The sequence below is a fragment of the Cervus elaphus genome, chromosome 4 (assembly GCF_910594005.1).
Source record: "Cervus elaphus chromosome 4, mCerEla1.1, whole genome shotgun sequence".
NCBI classification, from domain to species: domain Eukaryota; kingdom Metazoa; phylum Chordata; class Mammalia; order Artiodactyla; family Cervidae; genus Cervus; species Cervus elaphus.
This window is the reverse complement of record NC_057818.1, coordinates 43,385,368-43,407,415: the sequence shown is the minus strand read 5'-3', so window position 1 is coordinate 43,407,415 and position 22,048 is coordinate 43,385,368.

Here is a 22,048-nt window from a genome sequence, read left to right as displayed (position 1 = left end):
TCACACCATCAAGTGTGAAAAATGCAATTCCCCAACATAAAATGCATGTTCTACAGGACTACTCTGGTGGTATAGTGGATAAGAATCCAGCTGCCAATGCAGGGGACATGAGTTTGATCCCTGGTCCTGGAAGATCCCACATACTGAGGGACAACTAAACCTGTGCATCACAACTACGGAGCCCATGTGCCCTAGAACCCATGCTCTGCTGCAAGTGAAGCCACCACAAAGAGAATCCTGGGCACCACAAAGAAGAGTAGCCACTGCTTAATGCAAGTAGAGAAAGCCTGCACACAACTACAAAGGCCCAGTGCAGCCAAAAATAAAAATAGACTGAAAAAAAAAAGACAGGTGTCCCACAATTTGACTCAATTCTGACACTGTCTCTGGAAATAGCAACTGATCCCATGGGTTAAGGACTCAGCCCTACAAGACGGCACCCTCCTCTTTCAGATGTCAACTAGCGCTTCTGACTGACTGATTGTAGGTGCAACGTTCCAATAACCCCTTCCTTAGGTTTGATTAACTTGCTAGAACGGCTCACAGAGTGCAGAGAAACGTTTTGCTTTCTAGATTACTGTTTTTTTTATAGAAGGATATAACTCAGGGACAGTGAGATGGAAGAGATGTGTAGAGCAAGGTCTGGGAAAGGGCTTGGAGTTTTCCATGCCCTCTGAGGGTACCATTCATGACATGACAGAGGTGGGTCTTATCATGGGTTCCATTCTCACCCTTTTTCCTCATCAATAAGTCACTAAGTCCTGAAGATTCTACCATCTCAAATCAGTTCCTCAGCCTCTGTCTTAGTCATCTCTGTTGGGAATTACATGACGGCATCCTCCACTTCCTCCCTGTTTTGCTCCCTCACGTCCACCATTTCTGAACTTCTCTGTTTTCCTAGAGCATTTAAAAAAATCTATTGAGAAAGTTTTTTGTGTTATAAGAGACTTCTCTAAGAATGGCTTTTTGCTGGAAGAACAATGAGCACAAGGACAGAATGCTGTGTCCTTCCTAACTCTTTATTCTGATCATAGAAACTTGGGATGTATAGATTCCTTAACCTTGGGATCAGTGCTTTGCAGAGCTTCCTGTATTGTCAAGAGTATGTAGTCAACCAGATCTATCACAGATTCTGTGCAACCTTCTAGCCAGCATTCTGTCCTTGCGCTCATTGTTTTTCCGTAAAAGGGTGGGGGTGATAGAGACTCAACAAATGAGTTGATCTTCTCAGTGGGGGAATAACCTCAGTCTATGGGAGTTTCTAGAGAGAAAGGGAGAGACAGAGAGGCAAATAGGCACAGATAGACACAACAGACTCCATTAAGTGAAGGAAAAACAGCCAGAATCGACAAAAATGCCCACTAGGCAGAGAACTTAATTGAAGTATCCTCCCTACCTGAATCATTCTAAAGCAGTTAAAAGAAAAGAATAAGAAATATATATATATTTATATATATACTATCATAATATATATGCTATTATTACATAATATATATATTTACCACTTCAGAATGATTTAATATGTATTTTTTCTTTTTCTATATTCATAGGAAATAAGTAACGTTTATTGAAAGCTCTGTGAGCCAAATACTGTGTGTGTGCTTTAAGGCATTATTTCTTTTATTCCTATTGCAGTCCTACTACGCAGAGGAGAAAGTGGCGTCCAGAGAGATTGAGGAGCTGGTAATCAGAGGTGCTGGTATGGTACCCCCAAGAACCTGAGCTGTTAATAGCCACTCTGGACAAAAAGAGCCGTGACTGGTGTTTCAACCACTGGTGTAGGCTATTTGGAGGTACGTTGGACAGTTCTGTTTCTGCTGGTGATGGGTTTGAAAGAGTAAATGATGAACTGGTTGATCTCCAATTCTTGTAGCTGCCTTTGTCCTATTTGGGACTATGAAGGTAAGGGCTGTTGAGCAGGTGTGAAGGTGGTCAGTAAATAGGTTTCGGGCACTTTAAAATAAGGTGCTGAATTGGATGTGAGATATGACATTCCCCACGCCCAAGAAGCTTCTTATAAAAGTCACTGGAGGAATCAGCCCTTGATAGGAAGCCAATAGCCATATCTTTTTTCTCTCCATTAGGGCACCCCAATTAAGACACTGGACTTAAAGTCACTTGAGAACTTTATAAGATTTTAATGTCTAAGAATGCAAATTAGCACGTTTCTGTCCAAAGGGTATGAGAAACTAATCTGAGTGTAATTATCATATAATGTGATATTGGGCAGACACATGGGGCCTGTTGCCTATGGACCTAAGTTATTACTGAGGGAGTTGCGGTGTGGACCACTAATGGCTCCGTCACTCAGAATGCCCCTCAGAGCAGCTTAGGGGAGCACCCTCAAAGGTCTGAGGAGGGTCAGCGGCGGCTGAATGTTGACAGCCTTACAGCCAGGCCAGGCAGAGAGATTGTTTGGGAGTCCTGGAAGAAAAGCCACATTTAAAATTCAGATTTGAGATGCTCTCAGGCGGAAGATACTTGTTCAGTGAGAGGTGTGACTAGGACAACAGCAGGGGAGGGGGTCTGCGAACTTTGATTGAATGCTACCTGTCTCAACACATCAGATCTGCCTTCAGGCTGCTTCAGGGAGCTGACCTGTGCCTTCTATTTGATTCGAAGGGGTGGGGCCACCTCTAATAGGGCATCAATAAAGCTTCAGGATAATTAAGTGCCTAATTGAGTGTCTAAATTCAACTGAAGCAATTTACATGCAATCTTGCCAAGTCTGGGATACCTTTTTCACTTACGTCTAAGAAGTCACATTTTTGACTCTTTATTTTGTTTCATAAATTCCTTTGATATGACTGTGGCTGCCTTTGCATATTTATGATACTGAATAGGTCGCTGTGGCCACACTTGCAAATCAACAATAAATGCAGTAGAAAAATAATATGGAAATTTAAAAAGATAAACAATTGGGAGTTAGGAAAGAGGTTAGACAAGAACCCCAGAAACTTCCTTAATGAGAATGACCCTCAAAGGAGTACCAGGATATCTGGAATATTGGCACTTACTCCTGCCAGGGAACTCTTGGATTTTTACTGGAAATAATGTACATTTTTATTTTGGCTTTTAATCAACAGACCTCTTCTCTTGCCTCTGGGAAAAACTTACTGCCTTTCTTTAGTATCTGTGCTTTGGTTCCCATCCATCCAGTCAAACATTTATTAAGTGCCTAGTGTGTGCTCTGTTCCAGCTGACAGTCTGGTTCTTGCTCTCAACTCTGGCCCTCACTTTCTCCTCCTGGCTCACTCTCCAAATCCTCTACCCTCCCTCTCCCTCCTGAAAGTGGCATCCTGGCCTGGCACAGCAAGCCAGCCCAACAAGTGAATCGGGGGCTGGAGTTGGTGGGGGGTGGGGAGACTCAGGCCTGTTGCAGACGGGTTCTTGGAGCTTTGGAAAGCATAAGGCGTTGTTCCCTCTAGCACAGTGCTGGTCTCTCTGCTTCACACCCTCCCAAAACCAGAGATGGCCAGTGGAGTCCACACTTCAGAAATTTGTGTTCAAATCCCTTAGGAGGAGGAGAATCGGCCCCAATTAGGGCTTTATTTTAAAACTGAACATTACATTTTTGATAAAAAATATAAGATGTCAAGATATGTTCTGTTGCCACTTCGTGTATACATCCTGACTCTGTGCCTGGCTTGAATAGGGACAATTTCAAACATACATGCAAGCTGGGAAAACCATATGACCCCCACATTTCAATAGCTATCAACTTACCAATTTGCTTTCATTGGGAAAGTACCCGCTTCCCACTGGATGATTTTGAAGCAATATCAGGCATCATATAATTTCATCTGTGAATATTTTTCAACATGTACTTCTAAAAAAAGAAAGGTATTACAAAATCCACAAATTATGCCATCCATCCCTCCTACTATTCCTTAATATCCATATCTAATCAGCAAAGGCTCAAATGATTCAACTGCTTTTTAGTTTGTCTCTTCTAATAGGTTTTCAGAGAAGGTCCATGTGTTGCAGTTGACTGAGATGCCTGTTCATTCTTAATCTGTAACACTTCACCCCGTTCCCCTTGTGTTGATCAAGTGTTTCTTAAAATGGTAAAACCACCAGTTGAACATCATCAAAAATGTGTTTTGATGTCACGAAATGATTGTCAGTGAAAAATTGGAATTGTTTTATCAATTTACACATGGTTGAAAACATAGAGAATTGCTTACAATGAGAAGAGTCCCCTGTGTCATCGGCTTCCCCTCTGAGTTACTCCTCCATTTTCTATTTAGTTTCTCTAGTGTTTATGTCCACAACTGTAATTAACATACGTGGATCTCTCTTCCCTGGATTTTGTACACTGGCTCTTCACTGTGAAAGATGAGGACTTAATGCTCTTACCTTGTGTTACCTCCTCCTCCTTCTTATTTATATTTTGTTGTTGATGAGGCTGGTGGTTCCTGTTGCAGCATTAAATAACTCAAACTTCCGTGTCTTGTTTCACTACTTTTCAGTAGAACCTCTAAGCTTGTCACCATGGAGGAGAACGTACTGATCTGCTCTAACTTCCCTTCCTCTCTCCTACTAATTTCCTAACTTTTGTTAGAGGTTCCTTTCACTTTTTCCTGTGTTCAAGGTTAAAAACATTGCCTTTTGTTCCTGTAACTCTTTGTTCTCTCTGATCTGCCTAGAGGCTAACTCAAAAAGTAGAATCTAATACACCATTTATATTATCTGTTTTTTTAAAAAAAAAAGTTGGTTTAGATCTTGCAAATACTATTCACTGGAAGCTTTCATTTGTGATTAAGTACATCCATACCTAACTTGATCAAAGTGAGTTCTTAGCAGGTCAATTTTCTAAATCTTTGCATATTTGAAACCACTTGATTGATAGTTGGGCTTCCCTGATTGCTCAGCTGGTAAAGAATCCTCCTGCAATGCAGGAGACCCCAGTTCAAATCCTGGGTCGGGAAGATCCCCTGGAGAAGGGATAGGCTACCCACTGCAGCATTCTTGGGCTTCCCTGGTGGCTCAGTTGGTTAAAGAATCCACCTGCATGGCTGGAGACCTGAGTTCGATTCCTGGGTTGGGAAGATCCCATGGAGGAGGCCATGGCAACACACTCCAGTGTTCTTGCCTGGAGAATCCGCATGGACATAAGAGCCTGGTGGGCTGCAGTCCATTGAGTCGCAAAGAGTTGGACCCAAGTGAGTGCCTAAGCACAGCACAGATTGATGGTTGGCCTGGGTTAGGAGTTCCTGGGTCAAAATTATTTTCCCTAAGAACCTACAAGATCTTTTTCTATTGAAGAAGTAATTTGCAAGGTTAATTTCCTTAGGTGTTAATACTCTGGCCATCATATTTGAATACTTATGATTTGAACAGTGCCAAGCACTGTTCCAAGTGTTTTAATCAGTATCAAATTTAAACCTTAGCCCTGCGAAGTATGTAGTATTATTATCCTCAATGTACATATGAGGTAACCAAGGCATGTAGCTTGTCCAGATACAGATACTTGCTTAGTCGTGTCCAACTCTGCAACCCCATGGACTACCAGGTTCCTCCGTCCATGGGATTTTCCAGGCAAGAATACTGGAGTGGGTTGCCATTTCCTTCTCCAGGAGTAGCTTGTCCAGGCAGGATTTAAACCCCAGAATCCACATTCTGAACCTGGCAACTTTCTTTTGCCTGAGACCACACCTCTTGTGGAGGACGCCCTCCCACAGCCCCGGTCTTGCAGGATTCCTCCTCTGACCCGTTCAGGCCCAGGAGTAACAACTTTCCAGGGTTGCTGGTCCCCATACCCCAGCCCACACCTTTGAAGAGTCTGTTTGTTGCCAAAATTCAGCCTCTGTTCACTGATGCCAAATAGAAACATGAAAACAAAGGTTTGGGTGAAGTAAAAAAATAATAGTTTTATTGCTCTGTCAAAACTCTGTGTCACACCCCGGAGGAGGGACTTAGGAGACTAAGGGTGTTCAAGGAGCAGGGTGTGGTCAGCTCATGGACATTTTCCTGATTGGTTGGTAGTGAGGTAATTGGGAGTCAGCATCATCAATTTACCAACTGATCTAGGGTCTATGTGCTTGTGGGCAGGTACAGTTAACTTCTTCCACCTGGTGGGAGTTTCAGGATCTGCAAAATAGCTCAAAGGATATGGCTCAGAATGTTATCTAGGGTCCTTGAGGAAGAACTAAAGTTCTCGACTTCGTTTAATGGCTTGCTGTTGTTAAGTTGCCAAGTCGTGTCTGACTCTTCTGCGATCAGTGTGTCTTCTGGACAGTCCATAGGATTTTCCAGGCAAGAATACTAGAGTGGGTTGCCATTTCTTTCCCCAGGGGATCTTCCAGACCCGGGAATCGAACCTGTGGCTCCTGCAGCATCTCCTGCATTGTGGGCGGATTCTTTATCACTGAGCCATTATTTTGTCTTGCTTGACTGTTTTCCTTTCCTTCTGCCTTTTTTTCACTTCTCTGATGAAATTTATTCTTAGACTAAAGTTTTTCTATGAAAAAGACAGGCGGAGGACATGGGCCGGAGCCTATTGTGAGAAGGCCTCCAGGGTGGTGCTCAGTTACAGGTTTATTAAACAGCTTTCCTATGCCTTCTGAACACCAGCAGAGACCACAACCAATGCAGCCAAGTGTCTGAGGAGTACTGAGGCTCAGATTCAGCCTGGTTCTGTCAGACTCTGAGTGCTTGTTACCCAGAAATAAATTTAAGACATAAGAAGACAACAGTTTAGAAGCTGTAGAAAATGGAAATGGAGAAAGCTTAGGCCAGTGTGTTTTAATTTGGTACTGAATATCCCTATATTTTAAAAAAGCAAACCCATTTTAATATTATTAGCATTATAGCACTGTTCATTTTGTCATTTTTATTTATTACTAGTTCATATCTGTGTAGTAAAATAGTTGATCTAAGCAACTTCTCTTTTTACAAGTGTCGTATAACTCTAAGTTCTTGTTTTACCATTTCTGAAGTGTTTTGAAAAGCAGTGAGGGTCTCCCTGTGGTACACCCTGGGGGCTGCCAGGTTCCCCTCCCCCATGGGCTTTTTTAGTCATCACAGAGCAGGATGGCTGTTCTCCAAAGTTTAGACAACTGGTCCACAGAGAAGACATTGTTTCTGAAAGAGTTGCCATGACAACCTCCTTCTTCAAGGTAAGCATTTGAGTTTTATCAAAACAAAGGACTTGGCTTTGTTTTAAATTGGTCCCCACGGCAGTGTTCATCATGTCATGCAAGCTGTATTAGCCGTCTTCACTCCCGGTGTATTTTTTTTTCCTAAGGTTTAGGGGCTCAGCTCATGGCTGGGTGGCCACCTTCTTGCATCTTGGACTCTGACCAGAAGTCTGATTTCTTCTGTGAAACAAGATCCATCTCCAAATAAAGCAAGCTCCCTGTTGGCTGGATGGGGCTCTTTATCATGTGGTTACTATTTCCTCTTTGAATACAGGCTCTTAGATTTAGAAAGAACATTTTTTTTTTTTTTGCACTGGAATAGATGCTTGTTTTTTCATGTGTCTGGCATTTCTCTCCTCTGCTCCTTTTTCTGATAATATTATTTCACTATGGATTGATCCATTGATTACTAAATCAAGTTAGTAAATATTGCCTGGACAACTGGTTTTCCATTTGGGGAGAAGTCATTTCTCTACTTTCATGTTATTCACAGAAAATCTTGATGGGTTAAAAATAAAAGAATTTCTAGAACTGCAGAAGAAAACATAGGAGTCTATTTTCATAATCTGAGAGATGGAAGGAAAACTAGAAGCAGTAGAAGAAAAAAAGAGAGAATCCCTTAAATTTAAAACTTATATACATAACTACATAATAAATAGTTGAACAATATATAACAAAATTGAAAGTATATTTGTGACATATGGCAAAGTGTTAATATTCATAGCATGGTAAAGGCTTCTAAAAGTAGATAAGACAAATGTATGGTAAAAATCAGTCAAGTTTATGAATCAAAGAAGTATAAATAAACTAACAAAAATGCCACTGTTGGGCCAACCTAAATGTAAAAATTTAGAAGAAAATTCACTGTTTGTAAAGGTGTTGGGGAGAAGCATTCCTGCACCGTTGATGGAATTGTGGAGTTTACCCTCTTTGGAATAGGTAAGTATGGCAGTTTTGGTCCATTTAAAATGTCCGTGGGGACTTCCTTGGTGGTCAAGTGGTTAAGACTCTGCGCTCTCAATGCAGGGGACCTGGATTCAATCCCTGGTCAGGGATCTAGATATCACATGCCACAAGTAAAGATCCTCCATGTCACAACCAAGAGCTGGCACAGCCCAGAATAATAATAATAAAATAAAATGTCCATGACTTTCAACTCCCAAATTACCTTCATACAAACCTATCCTACAGGAATACAGTCACAGATTCAAAATGAGTGTGTGCAAAGAGGTGTGTGAGAATGTGTGGGTGTGTACCACAGTGTGTGAATGTGGGAGTGTGCAGGTGTATGTGAGTGTGTGTGTGTGAATATGAGTCTAGCATCCTTCATGAATTTGCTCACATGTTCTCTCCTCCACCAAAAGCTCCCTGAGGGCAGGGTCCTCGTTGGAGCCATTCATCCCTTTATCTCCGCACCAGGGATGGAACCCCCCATGTGGCAGATAACCAAATGTTTTAATGAATGAATGAAGTTAGGTAGCTGCAAGAAAAAAACTGAAATTACATCATTAATATGTGATATGGATTCAGATCAATCGCTCAATCATGTCTGACTCTTTGTGACCCCATGGACTATAGCCCATCGGGCTCCTTTGCCCATGGAATTCTCCAGGCAAGAATACTGGAGTTGGTAGCCATTCCCTTCTCCAGGGAATCTTGGATTAAACCTGGGTCTCCTGCATTATGGGCAGATTCTTTATTGTCTGCGCCACCAGGAGAATGATATGGTTGGATAGCATCACTGACTCAATGAATATGAGTTTGAGCAAACTCTGGGATACACTGAAGGACAGGGAAGCTTGGTGCACTGCAGGCCGTGGGATCACAAAGAGCTGGCCACGACTTAGTGACTAAACAACAACAACATTAATGGTCCAGAGGTATAATTTACAATGAGGGTGTTCATATTACCCACACAAATGCAGTAAATTACTGAAGCTGAAATAGACAAAGCAAAAAAAAAAAATGAAAGGATAAAGGGTCGTAAGGAAAATCAGAGTGGGATGCTTGAACACACAGTTCTCAACCTTTGACGGGTCAAATAGGAAAAGCAGAAGAGCTTAAAGCCTTTGTATAAAGCTGACTTACAGATTCGTGGGGCTTCGTGCCCTGTGCATGATCACCTTCTTGACTCAGAACCTGCAGAACTCTTCAGTTCCACACGGCAGGAGTCGTAAGGGCACATTCTCTGAAAACAATGTCATAAAACTAAAAATTCATTACAAGAAGTTTATTTTAAAAATTCAAGGCCTGGAAGTCAAGCAGATAAGTCTTCTCAGTAAGGGTTAACTACTTCCAAGTCGCAATTATGGGCTCTTTAGAAGACAGGACGTGGAGAGCATAGGGTACCTAAGCTTATGAGAGATGCAGGCAAACTATGCTCGGAGCAAGAGAAGAAGTGTTTTCATTATTAGGCAAGAGAGGATGAAAATAAATGAACTCAGGCTTCAATAAAAAGCTGGAAAACCAATAAAACAAAGCCAAGGAAAATAAAAATGGAACTGCTGGAGACAGAACTGGAGAACAACAAATTAGAGAGAGGAGCGAAAATAGAATTTTTAACATGAAGAATGGTTCTCTGGAAAAAGTTAAAAATGACTTTGGTTTTAGCAATGCTAATCAAGAAAAAAAGAGACAACATTGGTAAATGGTAAAGGGCATGTAAGCACCGAGGTGGGCGGGGGAGATGGATGTGTTACATCATGTCCCCTACCCCATCCCCCATTTTCTCCACAGGCCTGGCTCTCTCAGGCATTGGGAGGTAGTGGAGACCCTCAGAGCAGCCACCGCTGGACCCTGAAGTAGTATGTGCCTGTGTGCATGCTAAGTCACTCAGTCATGTCTGATCACCCTTTGTGATCCTATGGACTGTAGCCTGCTAGGCTCCTCTTTCCATGGGATTCGCCAGGCAAGAATACTGAAGTGAGTTGCCATGCCCTGCTGCAGGGGATCTTCCCGACTTGGTGGTCAAACCTGCATCTTCTGCAATTCATGCATTGCAGGCTGATTCTTTAATGCTGAGCTACCAGGGAACCGCCTTAAGTAGTATGTAGTGGTGGCGGTTTAGTCGTTAAGTCATGTCCGACTCTTGCGACCCCATGGACAGAGAAGCCTGGCAGGCTACAGTCCATGGGATTCTTCAGACAAGAATACTGGAGTGGGTTGCCTTTTCCTTCTCCAGGGCATCTTCCCAACCCAGGAATAGAACCCATGTCTCCTGCATTGTAGGCAGATTCTTTACCAACTGAGCTACAAGGGAAGCTGCAAAAGCAGAAATGTCGCAGCCTGGTCCTTATCTTCCAGGAGGTAAGGGACAGATGCTGGCGTCATACTAGTCAGTCTCTCTCCTGGAAATGAATTTAAGATTCTTGGACTCTGGTCCATCTGGGCCATTCCTCTAAATCTAGAATATACAAACCTGAGAGCCATTTTCTTTGGCATTAACAACCAGGATCTGGTCCTTGGCCTCTTTCTGCAGTAGAAATTGATAAGAGGCCAGACAAGAGATTCAAGCAAGTCTTTACTGGGGCCCCTGCGACAACAAGGAGGGAAGCAGAAATAATAACTGGTTCTCTTGCTCGCTTCTTGAGGTGGGGCAAGCGGGTTCCTTATATGGGGTGAGGGTAGTGGTGGGCCCAGGGGTCAGGCCAGAGGGGTGACTTAGGTGGTCACGTCACCCCTGGGGTGGTGCTGTGTGGGCTTTTGGTTTTTTTGTATCTTGTTGTTCATAATTTGCCCTAACTGTGCATGCACAGAGTTATTTTTAGTCCCTTATGGTTTCTTTGTGTTTTCTTGCTCAGCATGGCTCTCTTTCCACACCCTTGTGAGATAGGCTGGGACCTGAAGTCCTCTGCTGCAGTGCTTGCACCTGGAAAAACATCTCCTTCTGCAACAGAATACAGAGAAACTATAAGGCACTAAAAATAACTGCATGCAATGAGTTATCTTATGAGCAAGATACAAAAAGGCCAAAAACCAACTGCCACCTCTGAGAGGTGTCAGGGGCAAAAGCTGGGTACTGTGCATGCTCCATGCACACAGCGCCACGCAAGGGGTGAGCAGACTACTTAAGCCACCCCTCTGGGCTGACACGCTGATCCTTCCCCTAGGCTCATCCCATTTAAGGAACCTGCCTGCCCTCCTCGGAGAGAGAGTAAGGGCAGCTGTTCCTTGCCTTCACTCCCTTGTTGCTGCAGCCTGAGTCCTGTGAAGTCTTGCCTGAATTCTTCCTTGGGCCTTTTACCAATTTCTAGTAAAGAGTCCAAGGACCCAAGATGGTAACAATTCTGCCAAGAGGAGAGTGCCTCAGTGTGGGGCCAATGGAGAAAAAGAGACAGAGACAGACGCCAAGACTCTGTAGCCCAGAGTGACCAGCCAGTGGCTGCTTCAAGCCTTTGGGTTCTCTGATACCTTCTTTTCTTTTTTTCCGGGTCTTATGTAAAGTATAATTTACAAAAGATTAAATAACGTGACTCAACAATAACGAGAACAAGTTTCCAAGATTTCCTTTTAAATCAGTTTATGTGGGAACCAGGGAAATGTTGAAACTGGTTCAAAACACATTGGAGGAATTGGGTATTTTAGAGAACTTTAATAAAGGAAAGTTAGGGTAGTGAAACCACTGGGTGTCATTTCAGGGGCTCTGAAGAGCTCCAGTACAACAGTTCTTCATGCCTCAGCACGTAAAAGAATTCAGTGAGAGGCCAAGTGATAGATAAGAAGTGATTTATTAGAATAGGACACTTGTGAGGTTTATAAGTGGATGCGTGACAGATATCTTGCCCTGAGAACTTACTGGGCTGCAGTTTTATAATCAAAGTAGAAGTGAGGAGGGGGAGAAGAACTTCTCTGCCTTTCTTAAGTAGGTTTCTTTCTTAAGAAGATTTCATGCTTCTGCCATCACCTCCTCCTCCAGGTTGAGCAGGGGAGTTTTCTTGTCCTTATATGTACAAGGTAGGTGCACAAATATCCATTTTTATGTGTGCAGAGAGCATGTCCTAGGGATCGTTAACTTACTGAGCTCCCTGGGCAGGATGTGGGTCTCATGCCACCATTGTTTTATTGTTTTGGGGCATGTCTTGTGCTTCTGTTGCCTAGTTTTGTTGCTAAGCAAGCCTGCTTGGTTTTGTGGTTAAGGAAACCTGCTCTCTTGAGTAATCATTAACTTACAGGGGCCTCCTATATATATATATTTTAAACTTACAATCTCCTAGTGGGATTATTTAATCACCTACTTTGTCCCTTTGGGCTTCACTGATGGCTCAGCTGGTAAAGAATCTGCCTGCAACATGGGAGACCTGGGTTCAATCTCTAGGTTGGGAAGATCCCCCTGGAGAAGGGAAAGGCTACCCACTCCAGTATTCTGGCCTGGAAAATTCCATGGACTGTATAGTCCATGGGATCGCAAAGAGTCGGACACGACTGAGCGACTTGCACTTTTTGTCCCTTTACCCTGTCCCTATCCGTAGGATTGCGGGTCTAGATAGAAAACTGATTCATCTCCTACAGGACTATAACCATAGCATCTGGGTTTTTTGTTTGTTTGTTTCACTGCTCAGAGGTTATTTGCATATCTAACTGAAAAAAAAACCTTTAAATTCAGCTCTGCTCATACAGAGTTGTAAAATAGCTCTGTCAATAGAAAAGCAGTCACAGGTGCAAACCCAGCAATGCACTGGACATTCAAGCAGCAAATCTCATTAATCTATTTTCCAGTTTTAGATAGCTTTTATGACACTGAAAAGAAATCTCTCCTTAACCTAGTCTGAGAGTTTTGGTACTCAGATCCTAAGTTCTGATGAGAAGAAAGGGAATCAAACAGTGGGGAACAACCAGGTATGTCCTTAGCTGGTTGGAGGACCAGCCCAGAGCACACATACTCCCTCCCATACAAGTGTCCCTTCCCACAGTTCTAAGTCAAGCTCTGTGAAAGAGCAACATTTGATCAAATATCAGTGAATTTTAGTTCATTATAAATTGACCAAACTATCAATCAACTTGTGTATTTGAGAGTCTGCTGCGTAATCATGACCGATTGGAAGCACAGTCTGCCCTCGGTAACCACGGGTTCCACATCCACAAATTCAGCTGATCAGATCCATGGTTGGTTGAATCCTTGATGTGACACCTGGGCATAAGGAGGGGCCCACTGCCCTACACCTTTTTATGAAGGAACTTGAGCATCCACGGTGTTTGGTATTTGCTGAGGTCCGGGAAGCAATCCCCTGTGCATACTGAGAGACTACCGTATATAGATGCGGAAGTACTCTTAAGACCAGCCTGCAAGGCTTCATCACTGTAACCAGCACATTGAAATTTGTTCTGCATGTATCACCATACACTTGCTATTTTTTCCTAGAAACTTTTTATAAGCATGATCATAGATGTTATTGTGACTTACAAAGAGACCAGGAATACTATGTGAATCAACACAGCAGCAATACTTACTAGTGGAAAAAAATGAGAAAAAGCCACATTTATGTTTTTGGGGATTATTCATGATAGTCACACTCACTGTGGTGGTCTCTAGTATCATAGGGACGTTCCTGGAAAACTGGAGATTTGGAGACAGTGTCAGTTATCTAAGGATGCTTAATAAACCACTCCCAAAATTAAAGTTTAAAAACAACAATAACATTATTTCTCTAGAGTCCGTGAGTAGGCTGGGCTCAGCAGAGGTATCCTGTTGGTCTCCCCTGGCATTTCTTAAATAACTATAGTTATGTGGCAGCTGGAGGGTCCGAGATGGTCTCCTCACATGTCTGGGGCCTTGATGCTGTCTGTCAGCTTGGGAGTCTAGGGAAGACGCACAGAGCAAGCTGGAACATTCCAAGAACCAGAGCAGGAAGCTGCAGGCTTTCTTCTTGCCCAGCTTCATGTCTACCGTGTTCTATCAGCCAAACTTAACAAAGCTTAGATCCAAGTGGTGGGGAAACTGGACCACACCTCCCTGATGGGGGAGCTACAAAGTCACAGGGAGTAAAGGGCGTGGCCCCAGGGAGTCGGGCCGATTTGCAGTCTTGTCTCATCTACCACAGAACTGAGGGAGTTGCTACATGAGACAGGCTATTGGCACCTACGATTCAGGCAGGGCCTGGCCAGTGGGAGAATTTTAATAAACACTTACTGTATTGAACCAGACTGAATTAATTTAGGCCCAAAATGTTTCGTCTCCTTGTTTTATAACCTTTATAACCTTACCTTGTACAGTCAATGGACCAAAAACCCTGAAAAAGATAGTTAGAGGATTGAGTAAAACCCTCTTCAAAATTTTTCATTCTACTTAATTCTAACAAATAGTATATGTATCAGCTAATGAATATTTCAGTCTTTCATGTATGAACCAAAAATGTAATTATGGATTTGATTTTACCAACGTTTGCTGCCTGCAGTAGTCAGTGATCACAAATCGCATTAAATGAAAGGTGAACCCCATTATGGTATCTAGAAAATGGAACTTAATAAGTTATGTAATTATGGGGCAAATCTATGCAAATTGCAATTTTTATTAGGCAATTTTCCATCTTCATCTAGGCTCTAATAGTCTATTAGACTTGTGGCAGTTCAGTGCTTTTATTAAGGAAGTTCCTTAACTTCTTTTCTGTTTGGATCCTTATAATGAAGAAATTGTATTTTGGGGTAAAATGGTCACAAGCCTGCTTTAACTTATCTTTTTCAATCTTATTACAAATAACCTGAATTCTAAGTTAATTATTCAGCTAAAACTTCTGTAGAGCCAATTTATGCCCATCTTATATAAAGACTTAGAACATAAGAGACTTTTATGAAAAACTCGTACAGTTGAAATCTTTTCCATTTATTGCACCATGCTGAAAAGTTGGCTGAAAGAAAAAGAACTTGATTTTTAAATTTTACCAGGTCAGTTTTCATCCAGGTCATTCATTTCATCAAAAAATGTTGTTTTGCCTGTTTGGTGATTATGAAACTATAAATCATTTTATAGACTGGAAATTCAAAATTGACACATGAAATTACCCATCACACTACCTTTTTCTGTACTATTTTGTGGTTTTAGGAAGATGTTTATGATATGTAAGATCCAGTAATTCTGTGTTTAGCAAATTCTCAGGTCTTATTGTCATTTAAAATCTTTTGTAATATGTTTTAAAACTGTGATTTGATGAGAAGTAAATGACCCTGTGTTGCTAAGTATTAAGAATAACCTTAAACTTCCCTGGTGGTCTGGTGGTTAAAAATCCACCTGCTGATGCAGGGGACATTGGTTCAATCCTTGGTCCAAGAAGATCCTATATGCCAAGGGACAACTTGGCCTTTGCATCCCAACTACTGAGCCTGCATGCCTAGAGCCTGAGCTCTGCAACAAGAGAAGCCACAACAGTGAGCAGCCTACACACTGAAATGAAGCGTAGCCCCCACTCACTACAACAAGAGGAAGCCCGAGGAGCAAGGAAGACTCAACACAGACAAAAATAAATTAATTAATTAATTTTAAAAAGCCTTGTGGAAGGTTTTTCCAGGTTGCTTGTATATTTCTATATGCAATATTGGAGGAGGTTCAGGTAGGACAGGGCTGGACTCTGCTCTAAGGTCAGTTAGGGATTTAAAGGATGTACTTGACCTAGAGACAGAGGGCGTGACAGATAATGCTTGCCATGAATAATTCCCAGTGCACCAGAACTCTCCTGACTAGGCCCAGGGACATGCACACTTTTGGTTTAGTTTTAAGAAGGTTTTATGCCAGGTACTCATGTCTCCATAAACTTCAGGTTTTCGAGGATGTGAAAAACACAACTGTCTTTTCCAACAAATTACTTTACATCTTGTACATGTTGCCCTTGCAGACGGTGCAAATAACCTCTTACTTGGTGGGGTGGGGGTTCCCAAGTAAATGATTTTCTGAGTTTCCTTGGGATCAGTGATCCAACAGATTATTAAATTCGATCAAGATTTGGCATTCATTAATATACATGTTCTAAGACACTTCCTCTTTCCTCTCTTGTTAAGGTGATAGGTAACATCAATCTGACAACTGAGATATAACTATACTTGCATTAGTATCTTTCTTTACTAATCTGGTACGATTCCTGACTCCTCAATGTCTGTTTTTGTCATCTGATTCTTAATTTGGAAAGATAATCAGACTGGGAATGGTATTCTAGGTGCAGAATTATTTCCCTTAAAACCTTGAAGATGTTGCTTTCTTGTCTGATAATTAGGGTTGTTCTTGAGAAGTTTGGACTTTCCTGGTGGCTCAGACGGTAAAGGATCCAACTGCAATGCAGGAGACCTGGGTTTGCTCCCTGGGTCAGGAAGATCCCCTGGAGAAGGGAATGGCTACCCACTTTAGTGTTATTGCCTGGAGAATTCCATGGACAGAAGAGTCTGGCAGGCTACAGTCCATGGTGTTACAAAGAGTTGGACTCAACTGAGTCACTAACACACTTTGAGAAGTTTACTGATTCTTCTCTGTTGTAGGAAATATTTCTTTGGAAGCGTCTAAGAGTTTTCTCTCTCTGCCTCTCTCTCCCTGCCTCTCTCTCTCTCTCTGCCTCTCTCTCTCTTTTTCTGACCCTCTGCCTTTCTCTCTCCCTCTCTCTGTGCTGTTCTGAATTTTACACACTATGTCTGAGGTAGGTCGCCTTTCCACTGATGTTCAGAGGGCACTTTGATCTGGGGACTCAGATGTCTTCAGCTTCCGTTATTCTTCCTCCATTTTCCTCCTGGATCTTCAGCTGAATTGCTGTTAAAATTCCTAGATCTCTCTCTGGCTCTTGGCCTTCAGGCTTCCCATCCTGGTCTCGTGTGTGTCCAGATCCACACTGGATTCTCTCCCTGGCTCCTCAGCACTATCCATTCTGTTGCTTGGCCCATCCCTTTCCAAGATTCTTTTTCACACAGCCCTTTCTACCCACTCCAGTATTCTTGGACTTCCCTTGTGGCTCAGCTGGTAAAGAATCTGCCTGCAATGTGGGAGACCTGGGTTCAATCCCTGGGTTGGGAAGATCCCCTGGAGAAGGGAAAGGCTACCCACTCCAGTATTCTAGCCTAGAGAATTCCATGGACTGTAGAGTCCATGGGATCACAAAGAGTTGGACATGATTGAGCGACTTTCATTTTTCTTGCTTTGTGGATTCCCAGCAACTCTTCCTCTTTGCTCTTGCCCACTGTTTGGCATGGCCTGGTTGGGGGAGGCAGATTGGGTGGGCCCGCCTAGGGGTCGGTCACTGCTGCAGGGTGACCAGCATCTGTTTGGACACTTACTGGAGCGTGTAGCCCCCTCCTGTCCCCGCATTCCAGCTACTCTCACAGTCCACAGAAGTTCACTCTTGTGTGTGTTTTGGCCTGGTGAGTTCCTCCAATTCAGGCCCATCTGCCTTCTGAATTTCAGGAATTCTTCATAACTACTGTGTATTGAAGACATTTCTTTTTTTTGAGGACTATGTCATAGATTAAAAAATATGTGTGTGTGTGTGTGTGTGAGTATGCATGCATGCCATTTTTAGGCATTTGCAATTAAAGGAAGCTGGATACATTATCTTATCTAGTCTCTTTGTGTTGTTCTGAGTTTTCTTCCCATTGTGTGTGTGTGTTTAGTTGTGCAGTCATGTCCAATTCTTGGCGACCCCAGGGACTATAGCCCGCCAGGTTCCTCTCTCCGTGGAATTTTCTAGGCAAGAACATTTGAGTGGGTTCCCATTTCCTACTCCAGCAGATCTTCCTGACCCAGGGATCAAACCCACTTCTCCTGTATTGTCAGGCGAATTCTTTACCACTGGCTCCACTAGGGAAGCCCTTTTTCCCATTAGATGATATATTTTTCAGTATCCTAAAGTAGTCTTGAGAACAAGCTTCTTAGTGGTTGCATGACATTTTGTTGTCTCTATCTTTGTTTATTTAACAAACCCCATATTATTAGATTATGATTTTTGCTATCATAGAAAAATGTATAACAAATATCATATACATTATAACTGAGGACTTCTTTCCAGTTATTACCTCTTCATTTATATTTTCTTGTGTCATTATTCATATATTCCATCTCTTGTCTTTGAGACTATGACCTTTTTGTGTCTTTTAGCATTATAAATCACATTTCTTTTTTTAATTGAATATAATTGGTTTTCAGTGTTATGTTGATTTCTGCTGGGCAGCAAAGTGATTCACACACACACACATATTCTTTTTTATGAATCATAGTTCTAGTGAATCATTTTCCAAATGTCTCTTGCAGTACATGTGAAGGATTTCCTTTAGTTGGGGAATTACTGGATCAAAGAATATGTGTGTGTCCAACGTCACAAAATTGCTATGTTCTTTTCCAGAGTGGTTTTGGCAGTTCACACTCTGATCAGCAGAGGGGCAAGTTCTTGCTGGTTTGTGAGCTCGTCGACATGGGTCAGGCTTCCTTTCCTGCTAGTCAGTTGGGTGGGAAATTATGGGCTGAATTGTGTTCCCCCAAATTCACATGTTGAAGTCCTAAGCTTCAGAATCTTAGAATGTGACTGCATTTGGAGACAAGATCTTTAAAGAGGTAGTTAAGTTGAAATGAGGTCACTGTGGTGGGCCCTATTCCAATATGCCTGGTGTCCTTACTGAAGAGCAAATTATGACACCAATATGAGCAGGGAAAAGAGGGTGTGAAGATGCAGAAGAAGACAGCCAGCTGCAAATCAAGGAGACGAGCAGAAACCAACCCAGCTGACACCTGGATCTCAGACTTCCACCTCTCAGAACTATAAGAAAATAAATTTGTGTTGTTTAAGCCCCCTAGTTTGTGATACCTTGTTATGGCTGCCTGAGCAAACTAATATAGTCTCTATTTGTGCAGTTTTGGAAAACTTTTTAATATGGACATTTTCAAGTGTTTTTAAGTAGAGAGAATAGTATAACTGGCCTCATTTCCCCACCACCCAGCTGTGTTTATTTACTGAAGCAGTTTAAGGCAGGTCACAGACATCATATTCACTGCGGTCTTCAGTTGCATTTCCTGGATGTCTAATGAGGTTGAGTCATGATTATGTTTATAGGTCATTCTTGTGTGAAATGACGGTTCATCTGGTTTTGCTTTATTTTTGTGTTTAGTATTTTGTATAGACACTTGTGTATGTACTTTTTTGTCTATTGGGTTATTTGTATTTTGTTTCTTATTAACTTTTAATGGTTCTTCACATAGTCAAGACATTAATCCTTTTTAAAAAAATGTTTATTTTATTTTTGACTACACTGGGTCTTGGTTGCTATGCACAGGCTTTCTCTAATATGGGTGACTGGGGGCCACTCTCCACTTGCAGGCTTCTAATTGCAGTGACCCCTCTTGTTGCAAAGCACAGGCTCTAGGGTACACAGGCTTCAGGAGTTGTGGGGTGTGGTGTCAGTAGTTGTGGCTTATGGGATCCAGAGCACAGGCTCATTAGTTGTGGCACACCAGCTCAGCTGCCCTGTGGCATGTGGGATCTTCCCGGACCAGGGATCGAACTGGTGTCCCTTGCATTGCTGGGCAGATTCTTAATCTCTGGGCCATCAGGGAAGCCATGACATTAATCCTTTGGCTGCTTATATGTGTTGCAAATATTCTGTGGCTTATCTCTTCACTTTCTCTATACTTGGTTTTAAACTTTTAATTTTGGGATAATTTGAGACTGATAGAATAGTTGCAACATAATATAGAAAATTCTTATATACCCTTTATCTACTTTCCTTTCTGTTAACATCTTATATGACCTGCATAATATTTTTGGATGAACAAAAGTTCTTAATTTTAATGTATGCATTCATATTAATATATAATTTATGTAATATATACAAATCTATTGTACAAATCTATGTAATATATAGCATATTATTTAAAATATAATATAAAATATTTTCAAGTAACTACATTAATATAAATGTTTATAAGTGTACAATGTGTTAATATTGATATTCCTTTACAGTTGGTGCTTTCTATATCTTATTTAAGGAATTCTTCTCTACTCAAGGTCATATGTTATCTTCTGCTAGCTACGAGGCATATTTAAAAATTTACTGTTTGGTCTTGCCGATGTGGGATCTCAGTTCCCCTACCAGGGATCATCCTGTGCCCCCTGCATTGGAAGTGCAGCGTCTTCAACACCCGACACTAGTGAAGTCTCTCCTAGGCATTTTTGAAGTCTTGCCCTTCGTATTTAAATCTTTATAACCCATCAAGAATTTCACTCATAAATTAAAAAATAGGGCTTCAATTTCATCTTATCTATACAGATTCAGTTCAGTTCAGTCGCTCAGTTGTGTCCGACTCTGCGACCCCATGGACTGCAGCACGCCAGGCTTCCCTGTCCATCACCAACTCCCAGAGTTTACTCAAACTCATGTCCATCAAGTCGATGATGCCCCCCAACCATCTCATCCTCTGTCGTCCCCCTCTTCTCCCACCTTCAATCTTTCCCAGCATCAGGATCTTTTCCAGTGAGTCAGTTCTTCATATCAGGTGGCCAGAGTATTGGAGTTTCAGCTTCAGCATCAGTCCTTCCAATGAATATTCAGGAGTGTTTCCTTCAGGATGGACTGGTTGGATATCCTTGAGGTCCAAGGGACTCTCAAGAGTCTTCTCCAACACCACAGTTCAAAAGCATCAATTCTTTGGCCCTCAGCTTTCTTTATAGTCCAACTCTCACATCACAGATTATCTTGATACTATTATTGAATGTTCTAGCCTGTAGCGCCACCTCTGTCAGTCACATAAGGTTTCAATATCTGCTAATGTGACGAGTGAGAAGGCACACCTAAGTGCAAGTTTAATGTACATTTCTCTCATGCATTTGGGGTTGTCTTTTAAGTAATATTTTCAAGACAAGACGTGAAAAGTGGTGGGCAGAGGAGGAATTAGGAATTGCTGAGAACGCTTTGTGAGGCCCAGATGCTGCACTTCACTTAATTCTCATGATGGCCTGATGAGATGGGGAACCATCACCTTCCCCATTCTCGGTGAGGATGCTGTGCTTACAGAGCCAGCAAGTGGCTGAGCAGCGGCTCTGGCCAAGCCTGTCTGGCTCCCCCGTTCTGCCCCCTGCAATGCCTTCAGGGACAGTGCATAAGCCCCAGGGCCGTATGGGGTCAGAGGTGGGGTGCTGCCAGCCGTACCGCCTCTCTCATCGCTGAAATGACAATGGTGCGGGACTGGTTAGCCATATAGGGCCTTGGTCTATGTGGAATGTAGGCTTACTCCCTGCCTGACTCCTTGTCTACCTTCTCCTCATTGGGACACAAAGCTTTATTGAAAGAAATAATCTTGCTGCAGACACATAAAGCGTTATGATCTTTCTAAAGAATTAAATCTATCAATCACGGAGATATTGTGATTCATAGGAAATATATATAGGGTCATTCAGATGGCCAAGATACCTTTCTTATATATATTTGGTCTGCATTCACAGTTCCTGGCTCACAGCTCCCCAAACCCTTGACATTTCGTAAATGTTGAGAATGATAAAGGTGTCTCTTACTATGAGAATGAGGCAACTTTTCGAAGCATCTAAGAAAGGGGGCTGGTTGCCTGGAGAACCAGGCAGGTGATTAGAGGGTGGGGGAGGAGAAAGGGACTAGGGGTTGAATAAATCGTCATCAGCTCATGATTTAGTTAATCATGACTGTGTAATGGAGCTACCATGCAGACTCAGCATGGGTACTGTGCATGTTTCATTGCTCAGTTGAGTCCGACTCTGCGATCCTTTAGGCTGTAGCCCACCAGGCTCCTCTGTCCATGGGATTTTCCAGGCAAGAGGGGATCTTCCTGACCCAGGGATTGAACCTGCATCTCCTGCATTGCAGGTGGATTCTTTACCTGCTGAGCCCTCAGGGAAGCCCAGTAAAGATCCAGAAGGACAGTTTTTTGGCCCCTTTTCACATCAGGCAAACAAAATGCTTCTAAGTGCCCCCTTGTGTGCCCA